Raw genomic sequence first — 15,348 nt, 5'->3', positions numbered from 1 at the left:
TAGGCTGTTCAGCAGCATCCCTAGCCCTACCTTCCAGTTACCAGTAACACATTCTCTATCCTTTGTTGTGATGACCAAAGATACCCTTGGATATTGTCAAATGTTTCTGGAGGGGGGGGCAAATTCATCCCCCTTGAGAAACACTATTCTAGGCATAGAAAATAAAGAATGCAAGACCTTGGATCAAGGTGAGGAAGAAAGGACAGATTATTCAGGGGTCTATAGGCCTGATAAGATTTTGGATTTTATTCTATGTAAATGGCAGTCACTGAAAAATTTTAAGCTGGAAAGTTAACATGTTTTTGGGAAATGGATTTAAAACCATGAGATTAAATACGATCTTAAGACGATGCACCAAAGACTTCCTCATATAGAAGAGAAAATTAGACTGAAGTGCAAGAGAAAAGTAGATTGAGAAGGAGCAGCCAATGATATAGAAAGAGAATAGTATCACAGAAAGTGAGAAATGAGTATGTCAAGTTGGAAGTGGCAGATTGTGACTAGATTCTTCTGGTCTGCCTCATCCTCAAGTCACAGCCAAAGATTTCTTTGGAACGCTAATGATTTAGCTCATCTTGCCCAGTTATAGTTTCCCCTGAGAAGCTTCTGAATCTTACTCCAGACTAATCACCCCATTTAAGAACTTACAAAGGGATCCTATTACAGCCTTGAACGGGCTTTGTTAATTTCTGTTTCTAAAATTTTACTCTCATAACAGCCATGCCTCTTCTTCAATGCCTTCAAATATGCCTGCCTGTGGATCTTCCAAGTTAAAGCTTGATTTTAAGATCCTATAGAGGGACGCGGACTTGGCCCAGTGCTTAGGGCGTCCGTCTACCTCATGGGAGGTCCATGGTTCTAACCCTGGGCCTCCTTGGCCCATGTGGAGCTGGCCCATGCGCAGTGCTGATGTGCGCAAGTAGTGCCGTGCCATGCAGGGGTGTCCCCCACATAGGGGAGCCCCACCTGCAAGGAGTGCGCCCCGTAAGGAGAGCCACCCAGTGCAAAAGAAAGTGCAGCCTGCCCAGGAATGGCACCGCACACACGGAGAGCTGACACAAGATGATGCAACTAAAAGTGACACAGATTCCCATGCCACTGACAACAACAGAAGCGGACAAAAAAGAACACGTAGCAAATGGACACAGAGAACAGACAACTGATGGGGTGTGGGGAAGGGGAGAGAACTAAATAAAAATAAATCTTAAAAAAAAAAAAATTCTGCTAAAAAAAAAAAGAAAAGATCCTATGGAAGCCCTTTCCAACAAGATGTCTCTTTTCTCTAAGAAATCAACAAACCTTACAACTTTTCAATACATTCTCTGAGCACATATTTGTTATGAATTGTGCCAGGCACTATATTGTGCCTTAGAAACACAACAGTGAAAATATAGGGTCCCTGCTATCTAGAAGCTTAGTTAGTAAGGAAATACACTTTTGAGCCCCATTTCCTAAATGCATATAGGGGAAAAGGAGTTTGTCTAGTGTCTAATCATGAGTCAGCCATTTAGCTATTACTTCTCTATGTTATATTCCACTCTACTGCACCCAGCTCAGTCACTGTTTACCACACTTTTAGCTGTTGATAACCTCCTGGACAATTGGATTACAGCGCTTAAAGGAGAAAGTTGCTACTCCTATGCTTAGTTTGCCAGAGCTGCTATCACAAATTCCACACATTGGTTGGCTTAAACAACAGGAATTTATTGGCTCCCTGTTTTGAGGCTGGGAAAGTCCAAAGTCAAGATATCTGCAAGACTTGTTTTCCCCTAGACTCTGTACAATCTGGAACTGGCTGCTGGCAATTCTTAGGATTCCTTGGCTTATATTCTGCTTCCTGTCACATGGCAATGTCTTTTTTTCTGCTTCTGTGACTTCTGTGTTCTCTTTATAAGGCCTGCAGATTAAGGTGCATCCTGGTTCAGATGGTCACACCATAACTAGAAATGGTATCTTCAAAAGGTCCTATTTACAACGGGTCCATCCCACAGGGGCACAGGTTAACAGCATGTGTTTGTTGGAGTAAATAATTCAACCTACCACACTCTGCCAGCCATCAGAGATACGGTGAATGTGGGGCAGCCCTGTTACCTTTTAGTTCCCCATATTATCAGCACCTGAGGTGCAGTGTTGTATGTATGGTAATCACATAGTTCATCACCCAACCTGGGACACTTTGATAGTGAAAGGGAATACTAACCATTATACCCAGGTTTACCCACTAGACACAGTAAGTACAGTTTTAGGTCAAAGAGAAAGTTTTAACATGTAATATTGGTATGTTAATCTTCATAAAATAAAATTTTTATTATTTTTTATAGGGTCCCACCAAGGCAAAAGTGATTAGGGCCAAAGAAAGTCATAATGCAGTCTTGATTATAAATGGTTAGGAAGTTTAAACCTGGACCATTCTGGGAAAACTGGAAAATATGTTCACACAAAGTATAGCTAACTGTATCAAAAAATTGGAGTTAAGAAAAGGGAATTATCATGTAGGCAGGAATATTTGTTTTGCTTTCCTATAGTTGTCCAATATATTAAATATTTGTTTCTTTTTAACAGCCTTTGTTGAGGTTTAAGTTATATACAACAAAATTCACATAAACATTGAGATGAATTTTAGCAAAGCAACATTATACTGTAGTAGAACTTCCATGACAAACAAAATATAAAAGAGAGGTGTTTTGGTTTCCCCATTGAAAAACAATATGCAATAGGTTGGCTTAAAAAGAGGATTTATTGGCTCACAGTTTTGAGGACAGAAGTCCAAAACTGAGACATCAGCAAGGCGGTGCTTCCTCCCAAAGACTGTGGTGTTCTGGGGCTGGCTGCAGGCCATCTTTGGGGTCTTAAGCTTTTCTGTCCCATGGCAATGTTCTCTCCTTTCTTCCAAGTTCCATTGGCTTCTGGTTTCTAGCTTCTTGTGGTTTCTCCCTCTGTGGCCTTCTTTATAAGGCCTCTAATAATAGGATTAAGACCCATCTTGATTCAGTTGGACCACACCTTAACTGAAGTAACCTCATCAAAATGTCCTATTTACAATAGGTTCACACCCACAGGACCAGTGGTTGGGACCTGAGGATGCCTTTGTAGGGGATATGATTCCCCAACAAGGGGTCTATAAACCTTTTCTATAAAGGACCAGAAAGTAAATAGTTTCTGGGTCATACAGTGTTTGTTGCAACTACTTCACTCTGCCATTGTAGTGTGAAAACAGTGAGCAATACAATATAAATAAATGGGTGTGGCTGTGTTCCAACAAAAGTTTATTTACAAAAACAGGGAGCAGGCTGGATTGGGTCCATAGTTTGCAAACCCAGAACGTTTCCATCAGCACAAAAATTTCCCTCGTGATTTTACATAAATGGAATCACATCTATGTAGTCCTTGCATTGAGATACATCCCTGTTGTGTTCTTCAGTAGTTCATTCCTTTTTGTTGCTGATATACCACAACTTTGTCTATTCATCTGCCAATTAATACACATTTAGAGTTGGTGTAGTGCAGCCTGCCGCCTTTGCCTGGGATCCACAAATACATCCTGTGCTCAGGTGTCAGCTTGGCGAGAGCAAACAATCCATTAGTAACTAAGGGGACTGCTGGTATTTTCTTTCCCCTATTACTCAGAGCATAGGCATGTTCCATGGCATCTGACTCACACCCCGTAGTATACTGTCCCTGGTGGGGAGGGAGCCAGAGTCCCTCCACTACAGTGTACCTCCACTACAGTACACACACACAAGAAGTGTGTGCATAAAATTAGAACAGCTCCCTAGTCAGTCAGGGGATTGGGAACTGCTGGCCATGCGGGTCCTACGTCCACTAGTGAAGTTGACCTTGCTCTGTCCCTTCTCTATGTGAATAAGCATCTTTCCATCAGAACCTGTGAGTCATGCTTTTGCTGGCAACCCCGACAATTGGCATGGGTTGACATCTCATTAATATTTCTCTTTCTGACCCAAAGTTTAGCACAGCAAAGATGGTGCCAGTAGTCCAAGGGTGTTTCCAGTTTTTTTTTACTATAATGAATACTGATGCTATTCATATGCATATATGAATTTTTGTGTGGATGTTTCCATTTCTCATGGGTGTGGAATTGCTGTGTCATACGGCAGGTGCATTTTTAAATTTATTAGAAACTGCCGAACTGTATTCCAGAGAAAGTGTAAGTTATTTGCATTTCCACCAGCAATATGAGTTCCAGTTGCACCACATCTTTTCACATGTGGTTTCAGTCTCTCTAATTTTAGCCATTCTGTGAGTGTGATGTGGCTTTACTTTGCATTTCCCTAATGACAAATAATATTGAGCATCTTCTCATATGCTGAATTGTTATCCACATGTTCTTTTATAAAGTGTTTGCTCAAACCTTTTGTTCATTAAATTTTTTTTAATTATTATTGAGTTTTAAAAGTTTTTTAGTGTTCTGGATAAAAGTCCTTTGTTAGATACATTTTGCAAATAATTTCCCACAGGCTATGGCCTTGCCTTTTCGTTCTCTTAAGAGTATCTTTCTAAGAGCAAAAGTTTTACGTTTTGATGAAGTCCAGTTTATCAGTTTTCTATTTTATGATTTATGCTTTTTTTTTTTGGTCTAAAGTATTTTTTATGTTGTCTTTCAGAAGTTTTATGGTTTTATCCTTACGTTTAGGTCTATAACAGAGAGTTCAGAATTAATAAATGATTATGATTACTGAATCATTATACAGATGCTTTTTCTTACTCTCTAGTATATTATAGAATAGCCAAAAGTTCTGGGACACATTTTTAGGCCCATAGGCCATCTGATCTCCTGCTTCCTGCTTTGCAATAAACTCTTTTTTCCTTTGAGACCCTCGTCTCAAAAATTGGTCATTTGCGTGCCTCAGACAGAGAATACCCTGCTTTTGCTTGGTAACAGGTCTATTTTAAGTTAATTTTTATGGGTATAGTGAAAAGTAAGGGTCATGGTTCACTTTTTCCCCCATATACACATTCTATAGTTCTAAGACCATTTGTAAAAAGACAAGGAGGGAATACTTTTAAAGCTGTAGGCATACTATGACAATGCTGATAGTCCAAAGGAAAAGAATAAAAAATTGAAAGCCTTTGTAAGGATCCCAGCATATCTAAGTTTCTAGCTTTGCTTTTTTCATCTTCAAAGCTCAAAAGTAAGAAATGCTGACCCTTTAGAGCCTTGCTACTCAGTATGGTCCCTGGGGGAGCAGTTTCAGCTTGTCGGAAATGTGGAATCTCAGTTCTAACACCAGACCTACTGAATGAGAACTACATTTTTAATGGGATCATCATGAATTTTGTATGAAATTACAGTTTTGAGAAGCTATGGTTTAAACAAATCCTATCTTTTAGTACATTTACCAAAGTCTAAGTTATAGTCAATTCAGAATAACACTAAAAGGTGCTGCTAGATGTGTAAACTTTGGCTAGGCCTCAGCTGAACAATGCAGGCTGTTTGTCACTCCAAGTTCTCTCTCCTTCTCTTGGTCTCTGCGTCATTCTGAACTGCAGAGATCCTTCTGCATAAACATAGACTAACCTAACATATAGGTATTAAATCAAATGCATACACATATGACTCAAGGAGAACTAGTAATTCTCAGAGGCAATACATTTTAACTCCACGTTGCAACATTCCTAATTGCAGGTTTTCTCACAGCAATCCCTTCCTGTCCTGTTGTGCGGTGCAGAGTCAAGTCTCTTTTTTCATGTTTGTTTCAGATTCTGCCCTTTTGATGCTTAAGGTGGGACCTATTAGAAATCTAACATTTAAAGGTCAGTACTCAGATATGCAAAGGCTGGTGGAAAGTTTGAAATAATATGATTAAAAAGAGTGCACAGTCAGGGTTTAGTCAAATTCTTGAACGGTGTGAACTGGAAGGCATTCTTTTGTACTCCCTAAATAATGAAAAGAGATAGTGTGGGCCTTTATTATCCACAGTTCAAGTCATTTCTCAGGAGTGGTGGTAAGGGTTGATATGTCAGTTACATTTGCAAATAAAATAATTATAACACAATGTAACTGTCAAACTAGAAGTCCACAGTATGTGGAGGGTGAAGGAAGTCCAAGTCTGAGAAAGTTAAGAGAAAGTTTAGATTTGAATGTAACATTAAAGAAAATAAAGAAAAAAAAAAAAAGAGAAAGTTAAGAGAAGTTCCATGTAGAGATAAGTATTCAACTGAGACCAGAAGGATCTTGAGAGAGCCTAGCAGGTCACAGAATAGTAAGGTGTTCAATATGATTAGTGTAGGGTCAATGAGGAAGAATGTCAGACAAGGTCAGCAGTCTATATCCAGATCATGAAGTGTCCTGCCAGGGATGGGGAGCCCCTGAAAAATTCTTAGCAGAGTACTATATTTTCATGTTAGAAAAAGTATTAATAATAGCAGGGAGTTTAGACTGGAGTGGGATATAACTAGAGGCTATTAGGTGGATATGGCAGTAGCCTAAATGAGAGGGTCAGAAAGATTACTTAAAGGACATTGACAGTGGAGTGGAAATTAAAAAGGGGAGGATTTGAGAGATACTTAAAATAAAAGTCAAGAAAATTAGATAATAAGATTGAGGGAATGAAGGAAAAGTAATATAGGGGACTCATGGATTTCTAACTTGGGCAACTGGGTGCCATTATCTGAAAGAGAGTATGGAAAAGGGCTAGCTTCTAGACGGAGTAGGGAGAGACATGGTGTCAAGAGCAAGGGATGGTAAAGATGCACATGTCAACTTGTGAATATTTAAGTTGCCTGTGAGAAATCCAAATAAAGATGCTGCTGCTTAAAAGGGTCTGACCTGAAAATACGTATCTGGAAGTACTTGGTGAACAGGACACTCTCTAGAGGAAGAGGTTACTAAAAAAGGCATGAGACGAGGGAAGCGGACTTGGCCCAGTGGTTAGGGCGTCGGTCTCCACATGGGAGGTCCACCGTTCAAACCCCAGGCCTCCTTGACCCGATTGGAGCTGCCCCACGCGCAGTGCTGATGCGCACAAGGAGTGTCCTGCCATGCAGGGGTGTCCCTGCATAGAGGAACCCCATGCGCAATGAGTGCACATGCGCAATGAGTGCACCCCGAAGGAGAGCCACTCAGTGCAAAAGAAAGTTTAGCCTGCCCAGGAATGGCGCTGCACACACAGAGAGCTGACACAGCAAGATGACGCAACAGAAAGAAACAAAGATTCCCCTGCCACTGACAACAACAGAAGTGGACAAAGAACAAGCAGCAAATAGACACAGAGAACAGACAGCTGGGGCGGGGACATACATACATACATACATAAATAAATAAATGGCATGAGAGTGGCACTAGGGAAACCAAGGGGAGAATTAGTGGCTCTTGTCTTTAAAAGAAAAAAAAAGAAAAAAAACATATGTAGGGTAGGGTTTGTTTTCCGTTTTCCCTCTTCTCCAAAGTTTTTTAAGAGACCAAGAACCAGGTCTTAAATTTCTTCCTATCCTCTTCAGTGCTCAGGTAAGGGTACATAATAAATGCTCAATAACCTCTTTGATTCAGGCTTAAACCTTATCAACTGGTTATATTTATCGTCCCTATCAGTCCCAAGCATTAGTGGTTTACCCCTAATGTCCATTTACTCAAATAAACTTTTAGAGATGTTACTTATGAAATCACTTAATCCATTTATCATCTATATATTTTGCTTCTATTAGCTTTGGAATGAGTTCCGAAACTTTTTCTTCTGCCTAAGAAGAGATTCTGTTTTTAAACGAAGGTTAGCCCAGTTCTCAGCAAGCAGTAGCGTGTAACTTTAGGCCTTTTTGAATACACGGTGAGGTGGGCTGCCAAATTCTTCTGGCCACAATTAACGATTAACAGGGTCAACGCGCTTATTAAAATTTCTATTTTATTAACGGTCACGAAACATCTAGTTAGGAATTAAACTTTCACACCAATTGAAGCCATTTAACTGCAAACAAATCATATGACTCACAGAAAGCTAAAGGGGACTGCGTATCCGCACGAGGTTTTGATGACAGCCAGTACAGGTAGTTCTGTATCCTTAAGTAACAACACCTAATCTTAGCCCAGTCCTTAACCCGCTCTATCGGAGTTTGTGGCTCCAGGTTTCCGAGCTATGAAAACATCAAATAAAAAAATCCAATTGCACCGGAAAAAAACACCTCCACTTTAGAAACCGCGCCATCCTTCTCGCCAAGTGCCCCAAATGCAACCACCTCCGCTCCAGCTTCCCAGAGCCGGCCACCCGCGCCCGCATTTGGGTGAATAGTGAAGCTCCTACTCTCGCGGGATCTCGTACCTCCGAGTAAGCCATCTGGATCGCGCGCCCCATCGAATCCCCGCGGGAATAGAGTTGGGAGAGCCCGGAAAGCCGGGAAATCGCGTGCGGGGCGGGGTTAGCTCGGTGAACATGAAGGCAGGACTAGCCCTGAGGAGGCGGAGCGGGCGCGAGGCGGAGAAAAGGGGCGAGTCTGCAGAGAAAGGGGAGGGTCTGCGGAGACCTGTTGATCGCAGGTGTCACTGCCATGTCCGGCCCCCGGGAGTTGGGGCTTGTGCGCATGCTCCATGCTCCGGCTTGGGCTCTGGGCGGCGAGTATCTGCCGCCTCTGCTCCAGTTCCCGGGGAACCTCGGGTACGGTGGCATCTGTTGGTGTCTGCCTGTGTCGGCGTGAGGCGGAGCTGGGCAGGCGGGAGGTAGTCCTGTGGGAGCGGAAGGCCCGTATTCCTTTACCTGCACCCCAGCTCTTCGCACTAGGAGTGCAGAGCTCAAGGTAAGTCTCCTAAACTAGTACCTGGATGCAGAGCCAAAGATCCGCGACCCCACGGGCCTTCCTAGGAGACTCATTCCAGCCCCAGACCTTGTCTCTCCCCTCACAGCCCCGCGACCTCAAATCTTTAGGGAAGACCTAAATCGCACAGCTTTCTCGCCGCGTCCCGGCCCTGGGGAAGATGCCTGTGGCTAGGCTGGAGGCGCTCGCGGCGAGTGGAGGTGCTGTTCTCGCTGGGTGGTGGCTGTTATTGCTGCTCTGCTTGAGGGCGGAGGTGGGGCAGACTCCGGAGCCCTGCTGGATCGCTTCGAGCCCAGGTCTGGATCGTAGGTTTTGTCGGCGCCTGCTGCTGACTTTTTGAGCCCAAGTCCCTGCCTTTTCCTGAAGCACACAGCTTTTGGTTTTGTTCCGTGCCTAGAAGAGAGGGCTGGCTTGTTTCATGAGAAATTTAGGTTGGTGGTTTCTGGGTGATTGTAGTGATGTATAAAGTTAATGTTTAGCTTCTAAACGGCGATTTATGGGACATTTACCAAACTGCTTTAAACATCGTTGGGGAACAGGAAGTACTTGCTCAGGTGTAGTAGGGAGGGTTTTTAAATCCTGCAATCTGAGCATGACTGAGGTTTCTCCCGCTACAAGGTTTTTGTTATCAGTGCAACATCTGATTAATGCTTCGGACATGCACTACAAGGCTTTGTCAGTAAGACGGCGAAGTTTTCCAAATGTTTGATTATCTGGAAAAAATTATATATATATATATATATATATATATATATATATATATATATAGCAAGGTATTTACAAGGCTCTTTTTGTTATATTTAACAGTGAACTTAGGGAATTCTTTGTGATTAGGGTCTTATTGGTTTTAAGGTCTGTGCTTTTAAAAAATGCTAATTTTCTCGCTATTTAAAAGGAGTAGAAAGTGGCAACACAAAATTCTAATCGAAATCAACTTTTTTTACTTGTCAGTCTCTTGATTTTCCATCCTTTTCAGTTCCATGATGATGGTCTAAGCAAAGATCCTTTATCCTCTTAAAAAGAAATTAAAAACAAACAAAAAAACTAATTCTGCTTAAGAAGTATATTATTTATCTGCCCTTGTCATAAGACAATTCCGAATAGACAAACTCACTTGGGTAGGAGTTAGTATCTGAAATTTTGTTTTACATTTTAGAGACTTTAAAAATGAACTCTTTGGACAGTTTGGCTAGGTTCATGATCACTGCTGATAAATCAAGAAGTGATTTATTTAAATTTGTTCATAAATCAAACTCATTGGTAGTTATATGTATTTTTTTTCCTGTAGTCAAAAAAAAATGGGAGATGAGCAAACTTTTCCTTTTTCCTATGAGTTTTCTTTTTAAAAATTTCTATAGCTTTATGTCAGTTGAATACAGTGCATTGAACCTGACAGTAATAATCAATTTGTAAATATTATTATTGTCTTCAAAAGATACAAAAATAGTTTTTAAAATGATAGGTATTTTAATACGAGGCTACACTTCACCAAGTTTATTATTTTCCTCACAAAAAAAAAATCTCAATACTCTTGTGATTTCAATATGTACTATGATTCAAAATCTTTTATATTGTACAGTGTCAAAGTTTATTTTAATAAAGTTTATTAAAATTCAGTATCAGGGAATACAATTTGAAACCATATGGTTTACAAGTTTGTTTTGCAGCCCAAAGTTAGAAATGAAAATTTTGATCTATTTTAGGTAAAATACATGTTTAGAAGTCAAAATGGGAGTTATTTTCCCTGAGGAGCTGTTTGCAACTCACTCACCTATGGGTGGGAGGGAATCTGCAACTTTCCAAAAATATGTTTGATCTCTATGAAGTGGTAAATAAACTATACCACAAAAATGTTTAGTTACTAAAATACTCAGTAGACCTTGTTATTTGGTACTTTTAACTGTAAAGTGTTTCTTAATCATAAAGCCCAAGGACAACCTGTAGGAGTTTAGGTAGGTTATGCTACATCTGGAAGTATTTTGAAAAAAACATGGTTTTGGTGTAATAGAGCTAGAAAGATAGTCCATCTAGCCTACTCTTGAGTTTTGGAATAAGGGAGGAATTGTACTAATTTATGTAAATTTTAAGGAGCTATCCAGAAATTAGTGGTGATACAAATGTAGCATTAGTATATTATTAATTTCATAGTGATGAAAAATTTCAGAAACATTTGCGTTATAGTATATGCACATAATAGGAACAAGAAATAGATGCAACATGTTGTACTAAAGATAAAATCCTAAAATGTTATTTAAACTAAATAATTTTACATAATCTCCTAATCTTGACAAGTCATTATGTGTTTTGTTTTGTTTTGTTTAGTAATAGAAATACATAGCTACTGCAGATATAGAAATTTAGGCAAAAAATACCTGCTCTGTAATTTCCCAGCTTAACCCCTCTATCAGGTGTTCTTAAACTCGGGGTCCAGAGTTAGAACTGTGGTCTGTGGCTAGAAATGAATTTTAATAAAATTGGTTTACTCTGTGATCCTGGATTTGTTTTCCCTTTTTGTTCTTCTTTTTTTTAATCTTATGAATTTTATTTTATGTATTTACAAAGATTATTCTGAGAAGGAGTCTGTAGGCTTAACCAGGCCACCACAAGGTGTCCATGATACACAAAAAAAGTTTAAAACTATTGCATATGGTTGAAGATTTTCAGAAACTTGCTTCCCATGTTTTTTTTGTAATTTGTCAGATAATAAAATTTTATGCAAACATGAACCATATTTCTATCTTAGCTGTTTTAATGAAATAAATCTGCTGTTTGAGCGTGCATGGTCATTTTGAATTAATTTGAAAACGTTTACATTAGTCATCCATTTTACAAGTATTGACCTACAAAAAACAGCTCTAAGAAATACTGTTTCTGTGGAATTTTTTATTTCCCTTTTGTGATTTTTTTCTGAATTAGAGGGCAAATTTATTTATTCACTATTTATTGACCTACTCTTGTATGCTAAGCAGTAGAGAAAAAAAGTAATACGACAAAGATAAAGTACTTGTAAGTATGAATTTTTACTTTCTAAGTCATCTCTGACTATTCCCAATCCTCCCCCAACTACACTGAATTTCCAAAGGTACAGTAATTTCTCTTATATCCTTGTGTTTGCAAGGTGGTGCTGCTTTTCTCTTTCTATTACCCTATCATCTTCCCAGTCTTACCTTTTAGTCAGAGTGCTCCAGAGAAGTAGAACTGATAAGGGATATATAGAGAAAGGGGTCAGGGGAAAGGTATTCGTTCATGCAGTCTTGGTGATTGGCAAGTCTGAAATCTGTAGAGTAGGCCATATGCTGGAAACTTGGAAAAATGTGATTCTGAAATGTGGCATACCTGAATTCTGTAGGACAGACCAAAAGCTGTAAACTCCAATGAAGGTGAAGTAAACTGGCTTGCTGAAGAAGAGGCAGAATTTCTTCTTTCTGATTTCTGAATTCGTCTGTTCTTGCTTTAAGACCTCCAGTGGATTGGATGAAGAGAGTCCCCACATTGCTAAGGGCATTCTCGTTTGTTGAAGGTAGGTGCAATAATCCCTAGTTGCAGTTAATTAACTAATGATGTAAATCCATCTATGAAACCCCCTCACAGTAACAATCCATCCAGTACTTGCTTGATAAATCAACCAGACACCAAAGCCTAGCCAAGTTGACATGTAAAATTAACTATCACAGTCCACCCTTTGCCAACTTGGCACTAGTATACATCTCCTTAAATTATACTTAATCTCCAAGTAAAGACAATAATATAGTCATACTTTACCTAACATAATACAACCATCCTGCATACAAGTAAAAATGCACTAACTTTTAGGTGATAATCACTTTTATCCTGGATCTCCTGTAATTTAAATACTATGACAAAGTTTGCAACTTATGTTATATGATAAGGGGATTAGATAGGGAAAAAAACAAAGATGTTTGCTTTATTTATATACAAACATAACAAAATAAGCAAGAAATGCTCATAACCACTACAGTTCTAGTTTTTGCAATTGACCACATGGTTGTAACTGATATTTATAAATACCTTCTTCCACTATTTCATATACCCTTTACCCTCAGCAAGCACCTCAGCTGGTGGTGATTCTTTGCATGATGGAGTGATCCAAACCTTCATTCTTGAAAGGTCTAGACCATTAGTAGTCCTGCCTGTATTGGGTTGTTCTCAGTTTTCCACTGACTTTAATCATAGGACATGGTAATAGTGTGACATATCTTAAGAGATCTTCTATATCCCAGGTATACTCTTCAATACCTCCATTGTGTAGTAACAATGGACTTCCCCTTTCGTAGTCACGATCAGTCCCTCTAGCCAGTACAGTAATTCTTCTTTGCCTTTTGATTTAGAGGCACAAGGAGCCCAAAGTGGCCGAGTGGCAGTCTTAACTTCGCTTAAACATTTATGTGTCTCCTGGTAGAAGCACTCCTCTTTTTGGAACTAAGACCTCTAGACCAGAAAAGCATAAGGTTGCAGGAACAGGAGGCAATTTTTTTTTTCTAGTGGCTCACTAGGGGAATAATAGAGATGCCACTGCCATACCTACTCCTTGATTCTTGGACCTATAAATCCTGCCTGTGGGTGAAACCAGCACTGTAGATTGGATGTTGAGTTAGAGCACACAGCCTCCTGGAGAACATTCCCAATCTCACCCAAAGGACACCTGGTAGTTATCTTCTGATCCAGCCAAGGACAGCACGTTATATCACCTTTGTGTTACCACTGTACTTTGTATATTCCTTTGTTAAAGATATATAATATACTCCTATAGAGGAAAGACAGAATAACCAAGGAAATCTGAGGAAAAAGACACATAAACTATAAGAAGTAAGAATTATAAGATGAGTACTGAATAGATAGTACAGTGGACCTGCTCTATTTCTGTCTCTGTAGTTTATTTGTATTTATAGTTTGTAAAAACAGTCTTATATATGCAATATTACCCATATTTGTATTTCATGTGAGGTTTCACTATGTTAAACAGTCCCATGTTACATTTTTTAGCTTTCCTTCTAGTAATATACATATCATTAGACTTTCTCTTTCAACCATTGTCATTCCGATATAATAGCTCTGCTAGTTACAAACTTCATGTTCTGCTTTCACCATTTCTGTTCATTTCCAAAGATTTACAAACAACTTTTTTTTTTACTAATTCTGCATTGATTGACCCTCAGCTTTCCATTCTTTACCTTTTTTCTGTTATCTGGTGACTTATATTCTAATTATTAACTCCATGAATTTACACAATATATTTAGTTCCATAATAGTGCAGTCATATAGTATTTGTCCTTTTGTGTCTGGTTTGCTTCATTTAGCATAATGTTTTCCAGGTTAATCCATGTTATATATTTCACAGCTTAATTTCTTCTTACATAATATTCCATCATGTGTATACACCACAATTTGTCCATTCTTCACTTGGTGGATACCTGTGTTGTTACCATCTTTTGGCAATTTTAACTCACACTGCTATGAATATCATTGTGCAGATGTCTGTTCTTGTCACTGTTCTCAGTTCTTCTGGGTATACACCTAGTAGTGGTAGTGCCAGGTCACATGACAAGCCTATATTCCACTTCTTTAGAAACTGCCAGACAGTCCTCCCCAGTGGCCATACCATTCTACACTCCCACCAACAGTGAATAAGCATTCCTGTCTCTCCACATCCTCTGCAACATTTAGTTTTCTGACTTTTTAATACCAGCCAGTCTAATAGTATGAAAAGATGTTTCATTGTAGTTTTGATTTGCATTTCCCTAATCACTACTGATGTTGAGCATTTTCTTTTTTCTTTTTTTTTTTTTTTTTTTGCCATTTGTATTTCTTCTTTGGACATTGTCTGTTCAACTCCTTTGCCCAATTTTTTTTTAATTGGGTAGTTTGTCTTTTTATTGTTGAGTTGTAGTATCTCTTTACATATTATGGATATTCATATTATAGATATTAAACCCTTATTGGATGTGTGATTTCCAAATATTTTCTCATTGAGTCAGCTGCCTTTTCACCCTTTTGACAAAGTCCTTTGAGTTGCAAGAGTGTTTAATTTTGAAGAGGTCCCATTTATCTATTTTTTTTCTTTCGTTGCTCATGCTTTGGATGTAAGGTTTAAGAAACTACTGCCTACCACAAGATATTAAAGATGTTTTCCTGCATTTTCTTATAGGTGTTTTAATGGTTGTTGCTTTTATATTTAGGTCCTTGATTATTTTGAGTTAATGTTTGTATAAGGTGTGAGATAGGGATCCTCTTTCTTTCTTTTAGCTATGTATATCCAGTACTCTCAGCGGGAAAGCTTTGTCTTTCACCTTTGAGTACAAAGCTAGCTGTAGGTTTTTCTTATATGCACTTTACTGTATTGAGAAAGTTTCCTTCTATTCCTATCTGTGGAGTGTTTTTATCAAGAAAGGATGCTATATTTGTTAAATGTGTTTCCTGTATCAATCAAGAGGTTTGTGATTTTTCTTCAATTTTTTAATATGGTTTATTACACTAATTGAATTTTTTGTGTTGAACCACCCTTCCATACCTGGGATAAAAGCCACTTGAATGTAGGGTATAATTCTTTTAATGTGCTTTTAGATTGGG

The 15,348-nt window shown here is 38.9% G+C and overlaps 1 protein-coding gene and 1 long non-coding RNA gene across 13 annotated transcripts in view; one reads left to right on the top strand and one right to left on the bottom strand.

The window, feature by feature from the left end:
- LOC131277934 (uncharacterized) overlaps window positions 1–8,395 on the bottom strand; it is a 119,155-nt gene extending 110,760 nt beyond the window's left edge. The window contains exon 1 of the long non-coding RNA XR_009185001.1: window positions 8,271–8,395. This is a non-coding gene — a long non-coding RNA (uncharacterized lncRNA). The remainder of the gene's footprint in view (window positions 1–8,270) is intronic.
- Window positions 8,302–15,348, top strand: part of USP53 (ubiquitin specific peptidase 53) — a 75,657-nt gene continuing 68,610 nt past the window's right edge. For 2 of the 12 annotated variants that reach the window (XM_058293417.2, XM_058293406.2), the window contains exons 1-2: window positions 8,364–8,742; window positions 12,110–12,280. The gene's annotated coding sequence lies outside the window, so the exon portion shown is untranslated. Of the gene's footprint in view, window positions 8,743–12,109; window positions 12,281–15,348 lie in introns of all 12 variants that reach the window. The other 10 variants (XM_058293410.2, XM_058293371.2, XM_071214989.1 and 7 more) reach the window with 8 other exon arrangements.

This window comes from Dasypus novemcinctus, chromosome 1 (assembly GCF_030445035.2).
Source record: "Dasypus novemcinctus isolate mDasNov1 chromosome 1, mDasNov1.1.hap2, whole genome shotgun sequence".
NCBI lineage: Eukaryota > Metazoa > Chordata > Mammalia > Cingulata > Dasypodidae > Dasypus > Dasypus novemcinctus.
Note: the sequence above shows the minus strand (reverse complement) of the source record. Positions and strands in the feature narration are given on the sequence as shown.